General features: G+C 34.7%; 1 protein-coding gene across 1 annotated transcript in view; it reads left to right on the top strand.

Moving 5' to 3' along the window:
* CIRSR (corepressor of RBPJ and splicing regulator) overlaps window positions 1-14,415 on the top strand; it is a 42,936-nt gene that overhangs the window by 9,917 nt on the left and 18,604 nt on the right. The gene's annotated exons all lie outside the window — the stretch shown is intronic.

The following is a 14,415-nucleotide window of genomic DNA, read 5'->3' as shown; positions in this document are numbered from 1 at the left end:
TTACCAAAATATGATTATCATTGAGAAATTCTGTGTTGAATCTGAAATGCTTTGTAATAGAATTAAAATGTAATTTTTCCAGCCAAAGGCCCTATGAACTTGATTTTTTAAGGTAAGATAACAATAAATACTTTATCAGGTTAGTGGCCTAAAATTAGAAAATAAATGGTTGATTCTCATATTTAGATTCTCCTGATTTTTAAAAAAGGCTGGAGTGAAAGCCTCAGCAATCATTTCTCTTTGGTTCATGGAATTAAAAACAAAACTGAGTAAAAAAAAAGATGATAAATATGTTTAAGTTGGGTTTATATTGGAAAATTATTTATCTTACTACGTATTACTTTCTAAAAAAAAAAAAATTTTGTCCACTTGGGTTTGCATCATTTTGGCTCTTCATAAAAAGGATACTAAAACTGTGAAGTTTTAGCTTAAGTTCATCATTATCTTACTATTTCATTGAGATAGCCATACTAATTTAATCCTGTCTCAGAATAAGTCATAATAGAAATACCCTACTTAACTCTATAACCTTCGGTGAGTAATTTCACTTTTATGGGCTTCAACTCCTGATTTTTTTTTTTTTTTTTTTTTTTTTTTTTTTTGTACAAGGGATTGAACCCAAGGGCACTTTATTACTGAACTACATCCCCAGCCCTTTATAAAATCTTTTACCTGGAGGGAGGGTTCCACTAAGTTGCTGAGAGTCTGACTAAATTTGCTGAGGCTGACATCAAACTTGAGATCTTCCTACCTGAGCTTCCCTAGTCACTGGGATTACAGGCATGAGCCATCACACCCAGCTCAACTCCTGATTTTACAATAAGGATGATAGTATGACTCAGATTTTCAGCACTTTATAAAGCAGGTATAGAACTCTTTTTTTTTTTTTTTTTAAGAAATCTTACATAAAACCCTAAAACATAAAAGCACTGCTGTTTATTGAAACAAGTCCTCTGGGCATTAAGTCCCCTTCTTTCAGTCGCAAGGCCTCCAGTCATCTCTTTAGAATCTCTGTGGCCTTCGCTGTTCACCTCAGTCTTGAGCCTAGGGTTCACCCTCATTCAGCTTTCAACCTTTTGCATCTGTTCTTACAGCTAGAGATCCTGCTTTCTTCTAGAAAACCACGTTCAAAAAAGTTCATCTTAATATTAGGAATTTAGGAATTTGATCCATCGTTATTTTGGGCATTTCCCTAGTGGTGGTATAGATGTTAGAATTGGTGAAGGAAGCATACCTATAAAATACTGTGATTGATTTTTGAAGAATCTTTATTCCTGTAAAATAAGTTCAGAAACCACCTTTTAAGGAGAAGGAGAACTATTTGTTCAGTTGTAAGACAATGTTAATACAGTCTTTGTTCTGGCAAAATACCTTATAAAAGAACTTACCACTGATACCACAATACAGATACTCTTAATAACCCACATAGCTAATTCTCCCTCCTTCCCTGCCCTCTTCCAATTAGTAGAAGGGATAAAGGCCCCAAAGGAAATAAAACCCCAAAGAAAATGGAGTGGAGTAGGTCATACATCACGAACCCATTTGGCTCAAATATTTTTGACACTTCCCTTTATTAGTCCAGTGATTCATTGTTACATCTTAAAAGTATATTCTGTTTTCTAGATAGGGTTGCTTCTTTCTCATCTTTTCCTTCATGCCAGTCTTTAGTTTCCTTACACCTACATGATTCATGGGTTGTTTTGAGACAAGCAGAAGTAGTAGCTGTCTTTCTTCCCCAGCCTCATCTTACTCTGATCCTGCTTCTGAGAGAATGAGTAGGATAGACTCCAGGCTTAGCCCTTTCTTTTAATAATCAGTAGGCCTGCCTTGTCTTGAGTCTGTATTAGAAAGTATGCTAACAACAACCCAAAGAACTTGTGTATTAACCTATTTTTAAAAGTATTGAAAACAAGAGCTGGGGTTGTGGTTCAGTGGCAGAGCACTGGCCTCGCACATGTGAGGCACTGGGTTCGATCCCCAGTGTCACATAAAAATAAATAAACAAAATAAAAGTATTGTGTCCAACTACAACTAAAATATTTTTAAAAAATAAAGATATTATGTCCATGTTTAACTAAAAATATTTTTTAAAAAAATAAGTATTGAAAACAATAAAACCCCACAGTCACATGCCACACAGTAAATTCCTGTGTAATGCAGCTGGTTATTGACTTTTCTTTAGCCCTCCATTTGTATCCATTAACCTTATGGTAATTCAGTGTATGCAATTCAGGTTTTTGTATGCCATTCATTGGGGTATTATTGTAGAACTATTCTTCAGTTAAATGAACTTTGTCCAAATAACATGAATGAAGTAGAAAAATACATAACTTGTTGAATCCTATTGTTTTACCTATATTTAACCATATTTAAGAAGTCTACATTTATTGACATATGTTACATACAATATATTGTCTGTTTTGCCTGTGAAATTTGTTAAAGACTTGAAAGAACTGTATACAGGGTGTTGGAGCAAGTATGGTAAGATGAATATTTCAATCCTTTGTTAATAAATTGAACAGCCATTTTGAAGGGCCATAATATATATCAGAAGTATTCAAAACATCATTTGGGGCATGCCCGTAATCCTAGCTACTCAGGAGGCTGAATCAGGAGGATTGCAAACTTAACAATTTACTGAGGCCCTGTCTCAGAAAAACACAAACAAAAATCCACCATATCCTTTTACCTTCCAGTAGTTAAAAGAAAGCAATAAGGTAAACCCTCAAAGATTCACAGTAGTGAAAGATTAGAAACAACATGTAGACTTCTCAGGTATGGTTAAATATAGATAAAACAATAGGATTCAACAATTTATGCATTTTTCTACTTTGTTCATATTATTTGGAAAAAGTTCATTTGACTGAAGAAGAATTCTACAATAATACCTCAATGAATGTCCATCAGTAGGGGGTTTATTCAGCAGTTATTTATGGAGCAATTATAAGTTCTGTGATGAAAATGTAATTAGAAACTGTGATCAAAACTAACTGGGGAGTTACTATATTAAGTAGTCAGAAAGGCCCCTCTGAGGAAGTGATGTTAAGATGAGACCTGAATGACAAGACAAATACATCAGTGTGAGATCTGGGAAAAGAGCATTTGGTGTATCAGGCAAAAGGGACAGCCTTTCATACAGAGGGACCCATCAATCCTGATAGGGCACATACTTGGTGGCACTCACCTAGTGGTTAAAAACATTGACTAAAGGGCCTGGGGTTGTGGCTCAGCGATAGAGCGCTTGCCTAGCCATGTGTGAGACCCTGGGTTTGATCCTCAGCACCACTTAAAAATAAATAAATAAAGGTATTGTGTCCAACTAAAAAATAAATATTAAAAAAAATATTGATTGAAGATGACTCCTTAGATGCCTGCTTTAGAACTTCTACTCTGCTGCTTCTTAATTGTAACTTTAGGCAAGTTATTTAACATCTCTTGCTGATATGTATAAAACATAATAGTACCTACACCTCATAAAGTTGTTATGAAAACTAGATAAGTTAATACATGATGCTTAGAATAGTGCCTGGCATGTAAATAATCACTTCTTGAGTATTTTTTTATTAATTGTGGAGTATCTCCCGCAAATGGAATACTCTCTAACCATATGTAATATATATACATAAGTAATATAGCTAGAGATCTATGTTGATATGTAAGGATATAGGAGGATATATCAAGTGTAAAGAAAGTTAAATGGTATCAATTAAAAGTATGTAGGATAAACAAAATGTCAGGCATTCCATAATTAAATTGGCTTTCAAGGATGAAGTTATTTTTAAAATCTGTATGATTTTAGATGCTCTACCTTTTATGATAAAAGGATGATTTACTGATATAAGAGCCTCTATTTTTAGGGTTGTCGGTGTAGCTCAGTGGTAGTGCATTTGCCTAGAGCCTCTGGATTTGATCTCTAACCCCCCACACCCCCCAGAAAAGCCCTATTTGAAAATTAATTCTTAGAACCAGTTTATTGTTTATTTTTCAAACACTTGTTTTTAGCAACTATGTATTTGACATCCTACAAATTAGCCAGTAAGTTTTTTAAACTTTATGTTCTGGTTTATTGAAGGTATAGACTATTCCTAGTTTCCAATCAAATCAGAAACATTAACATATCACATAAGAGACAGTTGGGCACAGTGGTGCATGCTTATAATTCTAGCAGCTCAGGAGGCTTAGGCAGGAGTATCACAAGTTCAAAGCCAGCCTCATAAACTTAGCAAGACCCTGACTCTAAATAAAAAATAAAAGGGGCTAGTGACAATCTACTCAAAATTAGAATACGATTTAAGAGTCTGTTTAATAGACGAAAGCATTGTTAAATTAGGTAGTTAACAGAGTAAGAGGGACTAAAATGATCTCTGAAGAATTAAAATTTAGATAGGTAGAAAGAAAGTTTGACACCTCCCCCCCCCAAAAAAAAAGACCTGAAGAAAAACATAAGCACAAAAGAATTTAACTTGAATAGAATAAAATTTGAATGGCTCTCAAGATGGGATGGAGGGAATTTGTCCATTCATCCTGCAACCAGTGTTTCCCAAGCTTACCTACTGTAAGGAATCACTTAACACAGCTTGTTTAAATATTGGTTCTCAAGCTCCTGCCCCATAGGGGCTATTGAATAAGAGTCCAGAGAAAAGTCTGAGAATCTTATCCTCGGATAATGCTTATGATCTGTTGTTTGTCTTTGGAAGGCGAATAATATAGAGGAAAAAGAAAGAGAAATGTGTTGAAAGAGCCTTTTCATAAAAAAAAGGGGGGGGACAAATTTTCAACATTTCTAATTTTTAAGTATTGTAAAGAATCTAAATATCGTGCAATAGGGGAATGGCATGATAAACTGTTGATATGTTAAGTGAACTAAAGGATATTAATTAAGCTAGGTGTGGTATCGCAGGCCTATAATCCAGCTACTCAGGAGGCTGAGGCAGGAGAATCACAAGTTGGAGGCCAGTCTCGGCAACTTATTGAGACCCTGATTCAAAATAAAAAATGAAAAGGGCTGGGGATATAGTTCAGTGTTAGAGAGCACCCCTGATTTCAATTCCCAGTACTCCAGATAAAAAATACTAACTGAATTTGCATTGGAATTAGTTAAGATGTTAATTTGGTGAAATTACAAGCAATATTATTTTGTATTAAAATTTTAAAATAAACTTAAAATTTAGCCTTTTTAAACACTGATACTCTTCAGAAAGCTAATGCTTTCCTTTCTATTCCCATGTTAAGTTTATTTTCAGAATAATTAGAACAGCTAAAGAAAGCAGAGTTATGGTTGTGGTGCAAAGGCTGTGTTCACAATGAGAAATACCTAACAGACTGAATTAATTCTTTGCCTTAATCTTTATATCTTTAAGATATTAGGGAAACTTTATCTTTATATCTTTAAGATATTAGGGAAACTTCCATTTCCAGTTTTTTCTTTCAAACTGACAAGGTATGAGAGTAAAAACTGCCATATACACAGGGTATTTTAATTTCTTAAATTCTGTATCTGAATTGTCTAAGAATATCTGAAGACATTGAACTCTGTTAAAATTGTGAAAGGAATAGGGATTCATTCAGTTGTAAAGCCCTTGCCTAGTATGCACAAGGTCATAGGTTCCATCTCCAGCACCACAAAAAAAGAAAAAGAAATCAGTAGCTTTCACTATCTAGGCTATTACATAAGGTGAAAGTTACCAATCTGTTTCTGATGTACTATCAAGGTTGAAAACCATTATCTTAAGCTGTTTATAAGAATAAATGAAGATTTGGGAGGATAGTACCTTTTACTGTTGATTTGTTTGTTTAACTTGTGTTTTATTTATCATAAAGTCATAAATTTATCCTAAGGAAATAGTCATGAATATGTCCTAAAGATTTAGTCACAAAGAATTGTGTATGATAGTGAGAGACAATACTAAAGTATCTAGTAAAAAAAATTTCCCCCGTACTGGGGTTTGAACCCAGGGGCATTCTACCCACAAGTATATCCCCAGCCCTTTTTATTTTTATTTTGTGACAGGGTCTTACTAAATTGCTGAGGCTTTTCTCGAAACTTGTGTGTGATTGTTCTGCCTCAGTTTACCAATCTGGGATTATGAACATGAACCTGGACTGTTGAAAGGAAATTAAGTGAATTATGGAACATTGCTGTAATGGAATTCTGTACTATGCAGCATTTCAAATGATAAGATTTCTTAAAGATGGGGATATTTTTTAAAACATTTAGTGAAATTTTAAAAAATAGGTTATAAGACAGAGAAGTTACAGTTGTATATCTGTTTATGTGTATAGGTAGACACAGAAACAGATATTTTAAAGAAAAGGATTGGAAGGAGATAGACCAAATTAATAGTGGTTGTGTTTGGGTAGTAGGATTACTAAGATTTTTAGTTTTATCTTTTTGCTTATCCATATTTCCAACAGTGAAGATAAATTACATTTATAAATTTTTAAGTGAGCATTACTTTAAAAGAATTAAAAATTATACATAGAAATAAATTATTTTAAATTGTATTGCTCTATTAATGCCTCTAAAGTTTGACCTGAATTTAGCAGTAGTACTTAACTAAAGCTAATAGAAACTCTTAATGGTTTCTCAAAAACAAAATCAAAACTCTACTATCTTAAATAGAAAAGTGAGTAATAATGATGTAATATTCTGAACTTGAATGCAATGAAAAATAAACTGACCAATTTCCTAATCCACTTGGTGATTCAAACTAAAAAAAAAAAAAATCTTTTCATTTAAAAAAATCACCTATTGAATAATGTCTCGCCAGTGAATAGAGATTATTTTTGCAATAAGGCAATTTCAGTAGATGTGGTTATCATGGGATAATCACACCCCTGGGGTACAGCCTTGTGCCTGTAATCTCCCAGGAGTGTAATTATTTCATGATAACTGCACCCCCTGGTGTTACATTATTTCTATTATGAAATTCTTAGTTTAGTATATAAAGTAACTTACTTTGATCACTGGAAACTGCAAGGTGCTGTTAGAATGCTCCAGCTGTGAGGTTTACAGAGACCAGCTATAAGATTTACTTCTCCTTTACAAAGTTAAATTAGGCAATCAAAATGCTTCTTTGGGCTAAGCTGATTTAGAATATCTTTTCTACTGAAAAGATCATCTTACCTTTTTCATCCACTCCAGATACATCAAAATTATCCTTAAAACTTGTAAGCTTCAGTGGTAACTAAATTTTTATAAAATATTCTATAACATAATTAAATGACTAATTCATATCTTTTATCTATACTCTGTAGACCTTATTTTTATCACTGACTCTTAACATCTGTCAGTTATTTGTGTTTTTAATGTATATTGAAATTAAAAATCTTTTCCTTTTTCTTATACCACAGTGGAGTATTTCAACAGAGCAAGTGATTTGTTTGTTTTTTCTGGTACTAGGGATTGAACCCAGCCAGGGCCTCATGCATGCTAGGCAAGTGCTCTACCACTGAGCTGCATCCCCAGCCTTTTTATTTTATCTTGAGACAGGGTCTCACTAAGTTGCCCTCAAACTGAGGCTGACCTCAAACTGAGCAAGTATTTTTTTTTTTTTTTTAAAGAGAGAGTGAGAGAGGAGAGGAGAGGAGAGGAGAGAGAGAGAGAGAGAGAGAATTTTTAATATTTATTTTTTAGATCTTGGCAGATACAACATCTTTGTTGGTATGTGGTGCTGAGGATTGAACCCGGGCCGCACGCATGCCAGGCGAGCGCGCTACCGCTTGAGCCACATCTCCAGCCCTGAGCAAGTATTTTTTAAACAGCTTTATTGAGCTATAATTTACATGCCATCAATGCAGTGGCTTTTAGTGTATTTACAGAGTTGTACATCCATCACTATAGTCAATTTTAGAACATTTTCATTTTCCTAAAAAAGAAAGAAAGAAAGAAAGAAAATCCCTTGACCCTCACCCTCCAGTCCCCAGCTGTAGGCAACCACTAAACTACGTTCTGTCCCTATATCTTTGCCTCTTCTGGACATTCCATTCTTCCATGGAATGTGTTTTCCCATTATGCTTAAATGCCCAGATATTTACACACACATACACCAGTCTTATAATAGCCCACCAGGATACAAGTTTATATGTAGGCACCTATAAAACAGGTAAATGTGTAAGATTTTCTTCAAAAAACATAAAGCAAAATTCTATTTTTAAACTCCTCTTTTCCCTAAACATGGATTTTGTATCTCTCTCCATGTTTGACTTTCAGATCTTTTTCTTCAGGAAGCAAATAGTTAGCTCTAAATAGTTACTCTATAGGAGAGCTAGACATGCTGAAGCACTTCCATTGCTAATATTTTATTAAAGATTATTACACCTATATTTTTATACCTCATGAGAGGTACTGGCATGTAATTTTTCTTTCTTGTTTGTATTTGGTTTTGGTATCAGGATGATGTTAGTCTTATAGAATAAGTTAGGTAATGTTCCTTCTGTTTCTGTTATCTAGAAGAGATTATTAATATAATTTCTTCTTAGGGCTGGGGATGTGGCTCAAGTGGTAGCGCACTCGCCTGGCATGCATGCGGCCTGGGTTCGATCCTCAGCACCACATACAAAGATGTTGTGTCCGGCGATAACTAAAAAATAAATAAATAAATAAATAGATAGATAGATAAATATTTTAAAAATTCTCTCTCTCTCTCTCTCTCTCTCTCTCTCTCTCTCTCTCTCCCCGTCTCACTCTCTTAAAAAAAAAAAAAAAATATATATATATATATATATATATATAATTTCTTCTTTAAATATTTGATAAAATTAACCAGTGAATCCATCTGGGCCTGTCTCTTTTTGTTTTAGAAGGTTATTGATTGTTGGCTAAATTTCTTTACTAGATAGATGCCTATCAAATGACCTTTTTCTCCTTTTGTCAGCTTTGGTAGATTGTGTCTTTCAAAGAATTGGTCCATTTCATGTAAATCAGATTTAATGGTATAGAATCATTTGTTGTATTCCATTATTACCCCTCTAATGTCCATGGATCTGTAGTGTTGACCCTCATTTCATTTCTCTTTCCTTGATTAGCTAGAGCTTTATCAACTTACTGATCTTTTCAAAGAACCAGCTTTTGTTGTGATTGATTTTTCTCCCTTGTTTTCCTCTTTTTATTTCTTCTCTTCTTATTTTGAATTTAATTTGCTCTTCCTTTTCTAGTTTTATAAGACAGAAGATTATGTAATTGATTTGGGAGAGGTGATGAAGTTTGAACCCAAGGCCTCACCCATGCTAGTCAAGTTCTGTTCCACGGATCTACACTCCAGCTCTACTATTGATTTTAAATCTTTCTTCTAATACATGTATTTAGTACTATAAATTTTTTTTTGAGTTGGTTTTTGCTATGTCCTACAAAATTTAATAGGTTTTATTACAATGATTTCTGACATAAACTACCCAGAAATAGGCCAGACTTCACAGGTTAACAGTTCTCCAAAGACTATTCTCAATTAAGACACCAGCTACAAATTTGGGAGTTCCTAGACCACCCACCAAACCTGCTACAAATCCAGGGTTCCTTCTACCTGCCTAAGGTTTGATAATTCACTAGACTGACTTACAGAACTCAGAAACTAACACTATACTTGTGATTACAATTTTATTATAGTAAAAGGATAAAAATCAGGGTAAGCCAAAAGAAGAGGTACATAGAACAAGGTCTGGGAAGGTCCCAGACACAGTCTTCCAAAGTCTCCCTGTAGAGTCAGTACCTGTCAATCTTCTTGTACATTAATATATATTACAACTTGCACAGAGTTTTATTAACCAGGGAAGCTTATCCAAGCTATCTAGTTTTTATTGGTCTTTATTACATAGTTGTGAATGATCAAAATCATTAGCCATGAGATTTAACTCTTCTATCTCCAGCCCTTCTTTCTTCCTCAAAGGGCTTCTCTCACCTAGCTCAAAGTCTAGCCCTCTAATCACATGATTTATTTTTCTGGTATGGTCAGCCACCATCTTGAGTCAGCTCTTTTTTTGTTGTTTTGTTTAGTATTTTTTAGTTGTAGGTAGACACAATACCTTTATTTCATTTATTTATATGTGGTGCTGAGGATCAAACCCAGGGCCTCTTACCTACTAGGTGAGTGCTCTACCACTGAGCCACAACCCCAGCCCTTGAGTCATCTCTTTAGCATGATCTGATCATGTATATTGAAATTAAAAATCTTTTTCTTTTTTCTTAAACAACAGTGGAATATTTCAATCATGAGTCACCATCATGAGTCACATAAATAACATAAACTATCAGGACCCACCAAAGATACTCTTATTACTCAGGAAACGTCAAGAGTTGAGGTTCCCTCAGAACTGGGGACAAAGGCTAGGCATGGGGACCAGCCCAGCCATTCAGGAAGCTGCGGCATGAGGATCACAAGTTCAAAGCCAGCCTCAGCAATTTATTAAAGCCCTGTCTCAAAAAATAAAATGTGCTGGGGATGTGGCTCAGTGGTTAAGCACCCCTATGTTCAATCCCTAGTACTTTAAAAAAAAGAACTGGGGACAAAGACCAGCCCAAAATTGTTATACAACAGTTGTATTGTCTATTCTTAGTTCAAAATATTTTTTACTTTCTCCTGAGACTTCTTTGATATATGTGTTTTGAGCTCTGTTATTTAATCTCAAAATATTTTAGGTTTTTCTTTTACTTTTATTAAGTTGTGTTATATGGCCCAGATGTGGTCTATTTGGTAAATGTTCTATATGAATGTGAGAAAATATATATTATTCTGCTGTTGCTAGGTGAATGAAGTATTCTATAAATGTCAACTAGGAAAAAAATGTCAACTAGATCCAGTTGATGGATCAGTTCAATATATTCTGATTTTTCACCTGTTGTATCTGTCAGTTATTGATAGAGGGATGGGAAGTCTCCAGCTATAATAGTGGAGTTGCCTGTTTCTAAAGATACTCATCAGTTTTTGCTTTACACATTTTGATGCTCTGTTAGGCACATACACATATTTGGGTCTTTTTGGAAAATTGACCCTTTGACCGTTATGTAATACTCTATTTAGCCTTGGTATTTGTCCTTGCTCTGAAATCTGTCTAAAATTAATATGGCGCCGGGTACAGTGGTGCATGCTTGTAATCCCAGCTACTCAGAAAGCTGAGACAGGAGGATTACAAATATGAGGCAATCATACTTAACAACCAGAGCAACTTAGCAACCCCCGTCACAGATTTAAAGAATAAAAAGGGTGGCTCAGTGGTTTTAACGCAGTGGTAGAGTTCCCCTGGATTTAATAAAATTAATATATATGCTCCATCTTTATTTGGTTATTGTTAGCCTGGGGTATATCTTTCTCCATTCATGCACTATTTTGCTTTGTTTTTATTTTTGTTTTTTGTGGTGCTAAGGATCGAACTCAGAGGCTACCACATGCTAGGCAAGCACTATTACTGAACTAACCCCATCCCCCATTCTTTTACTTTTAATTTGTGTCTTTTTTTTTTTTTTTTTTTTTAGTACTGGGGGTTGGGCCCAGGGGTACTTAACCACTGAACTACATCCCCAGTTCTTTTTTGAGATAGGGTCTCACTAAGCTGGCCTTGTCCTTAAGATCTTTCTGCCTTTGCCTCCCGAGTTGCTGGGATTATAAGTGTGCATCCCCCAGTTCCTGTGCCTTTATCTTTAAAGTAGATTTCTTTTAAATATCATACAGTTGGGTCTTTTTTTTTCTTATAGTCTCTTAGTTGGTATGTTTAGATTCTTTATATAAAAGTGATGATTGATATAGTTAATAGCTTTCATTTTTTTAACATTTATTTTTTAGTTATAGGTGGACACAGTATCTTTATTTTACTTTATGTGGTGCTGAGGATTGAACCTAGTGCTCACACATGCTAGGTGAGCACTCTACCTCTGAGCCACAACCCCAGCCCCTAGCTTTTGTTTTTTGTAATTGTTTTCTATTCATTGCCCTCATTCATCGTTTCATTTTTGTTCTTTTTCTGCTTCATCTGGTTTTAAGTGAGTATTTTATATGATTTCACGTTTTCTCAACATTTCAATTATACTATTTCTTTTTTTTTTTTTTAAATTGGTCATCTCAGAGTTTGCAATATACACATATAACTAAGTCTGCTTTCAAAGAACACTCTACAACTTCCTGAATAGTGCAGGTGCCTTTTAACAAAGTACCTAGTTCCTGTTATATAATAGAGTTCTTCCTTCCTATCCCTTAAACATTGCTGTTATAATTTCATTTACTCATAAGCTATAATCATTTATTTTTGCTATCTTTATTTTGAATCAGCAGTTATCCTTTGGATCAGTTAAGAATATGAAAAATGGGTTGGGAATATACCTCAATGGTAGAACACTTACCTAGTATGTACAAGGCCATGAATTGATCCCCAGCACTGCAAATAAAGAAAAAAAATTGAAAAATAAAAGATCTGATTGATTTTATTTGACCTTCATTTATTCTTTCTTGAACACTCTTCCTTATGTAGACCTGAGTTTCTGACCTAGGTTATTTTTGTTTCTCTCTGAAAAACTTAAAGACAGGTGTACTGACAGCAAATTCCTTGTTTGTCTATTTATTTTGTATTTTAAAGAAGGTCTTTGTTTTTATGCTTTTGAACAATAATTTCAGTGATACTGAATTCTACATTGGTGGGGTTTTTTCTTTCTTTTTATTCATTTATTAGTTCTAATCAGTTATACCTGACAGTAGAAAGTTCTTCAATTCATTGTACACAAATGGAGCAGAAATTTTCACTTTTCTGGTTGTGCATGAACTCAACCTATACCCTAAAGATTTAAAAAGTGACGCAACTACTTCAGTGCATTGTGTATATGTACCATCATACCATTTGAAAAATAGATACCTTCTTTATCTATTCATCTGTTGAAGGGCATCGAGGTTGCTTCCATAGTTTAACTATTCACAATTGCTAAACTGTGGAAGCAACCTCGATTCACAGTTGCTAAACTATGGAAGCAACCTCAATGCCCTTCAACAGATGAATAGATAAAGAAGCTGATGGTACATATATATAATGGAATATTACTCAGCAATAAAAGAGAATAAAATGATGGCATTTGCAGGTGAATGGATAGGTTTTTCTTTTTAACATTTCATTTCTCTCAATTCTGTGTGAATGATGAATTCACTGAGTATAGAACACATATATCCACTCTACCACTGAGCCACATCCCCAAGCCCCTCATTTTCTTCTTGCTTGCATGGTTCTTTAAGAGAAGTCCAGTGTAATTCTTTGCTGTTCTCTAAGCATGGTGCTTTTTTCCTCTAACATCATTCAAGACTCTCTCTTCATCTTTGATTTTCCTCAGTTTGAGTATGATGTGCATAGCTATGATTAATTTTGGCATTTATCCTATTTGGTGTTCTCTGAGCTGTGGATTTGTGGTTTGATGTATATCATTAACTTTAGGAAATTCTCAGTCATTATTTTTCAGATGTTTCTTTTATTATTTTCTTTCTTTTCTTGTATTCCTCTTATATATATTTACACATTTTATAATAGTCCTACAACTCTTGGATGTTCTTTTTCTCTCTCTCTCTTTTCAGTTTAGGAAGTTTCTATTGCTTTGTCTTTTTATTTATTTATTTATTTATTTTTAGTTCTTAAGATGAAATCCAGGGCCTCATGCATGCTAAGCACACACTGCACTGAACTGCACCCCTAGCACCTTCTGTTGACATATCTTAAAACTCAATGATTCTTTCTTACTGATGAGTCCATCCAAGGCATTTTTCCTTATCTTTTTGTCAGGAGGAGATGCAGTACTAGGGATGGAATCCAGGGGTGCTCTCCCACAGCATGATATCACTAGCCTTTTTTATTTGGAGTTTCCCAAGTTGGCCTCTAACAATCCTCTTGCCTCGTACTTTTTTGTTTTTCAGTTTTTTTTTAACTTCTTGTTGTTGTTGCACCTTTATTTATTTATTTACTTATTTATGTGCGATGGTGAGAATTGAGCACAGTGCCTCACACATACTAGGCAAGTGCTCTTACCATTAAGCACAATCCCAGCCCTCTGTTAGTACTTTTTATTGCTGGTATTTCTCTTTTGCTTCTTTTTTAGAGTTCCAGATTTCTGCTTATATTATCCATCTGTTCTAAATGTAGCCCACTTTTTTCATTAGAGCCCTTAGCATAGCAATCTTAGCTTTCAGATCTCCAGTCTGATAATTCCACAATCTCTGCCATATCTGAGTTTGGTTGTAATACTTGCCTTTTTCTTCAGATTGTCTCTCTCTCCTTCTCTCCCCCCCCCCCTCTCTCTCTCTCTCTCTCTCTCTCTCTCCCCCCCCCTACTCTCCCTCTCTCCCTCTCTCCCTCTTTCTCTCTCCCCTCCTCCTCCGTCCCCACCCACCCCACAACATGCCTTGAAATTTTTTGTTGAAAGCCAGACATAGTGTATCAGATAAATGGAATTTATGT

This window comes from Spermophilus citellus, assembly GCF_964194105.1.
Source record: "Spermophilus citellus genome assembly, chromosome: 11".
NCBI lineage: Eukaryota > Metazoa > Chordata > Mammalia > Rodentia > Sciuridae > Spermophilus > Spermophilus citellus.
The sequence above is the reverse complement of the archived record's forward strand: the minus strand, read 5'-3'. Positions and strand labels throughout refer to the sequence as shown.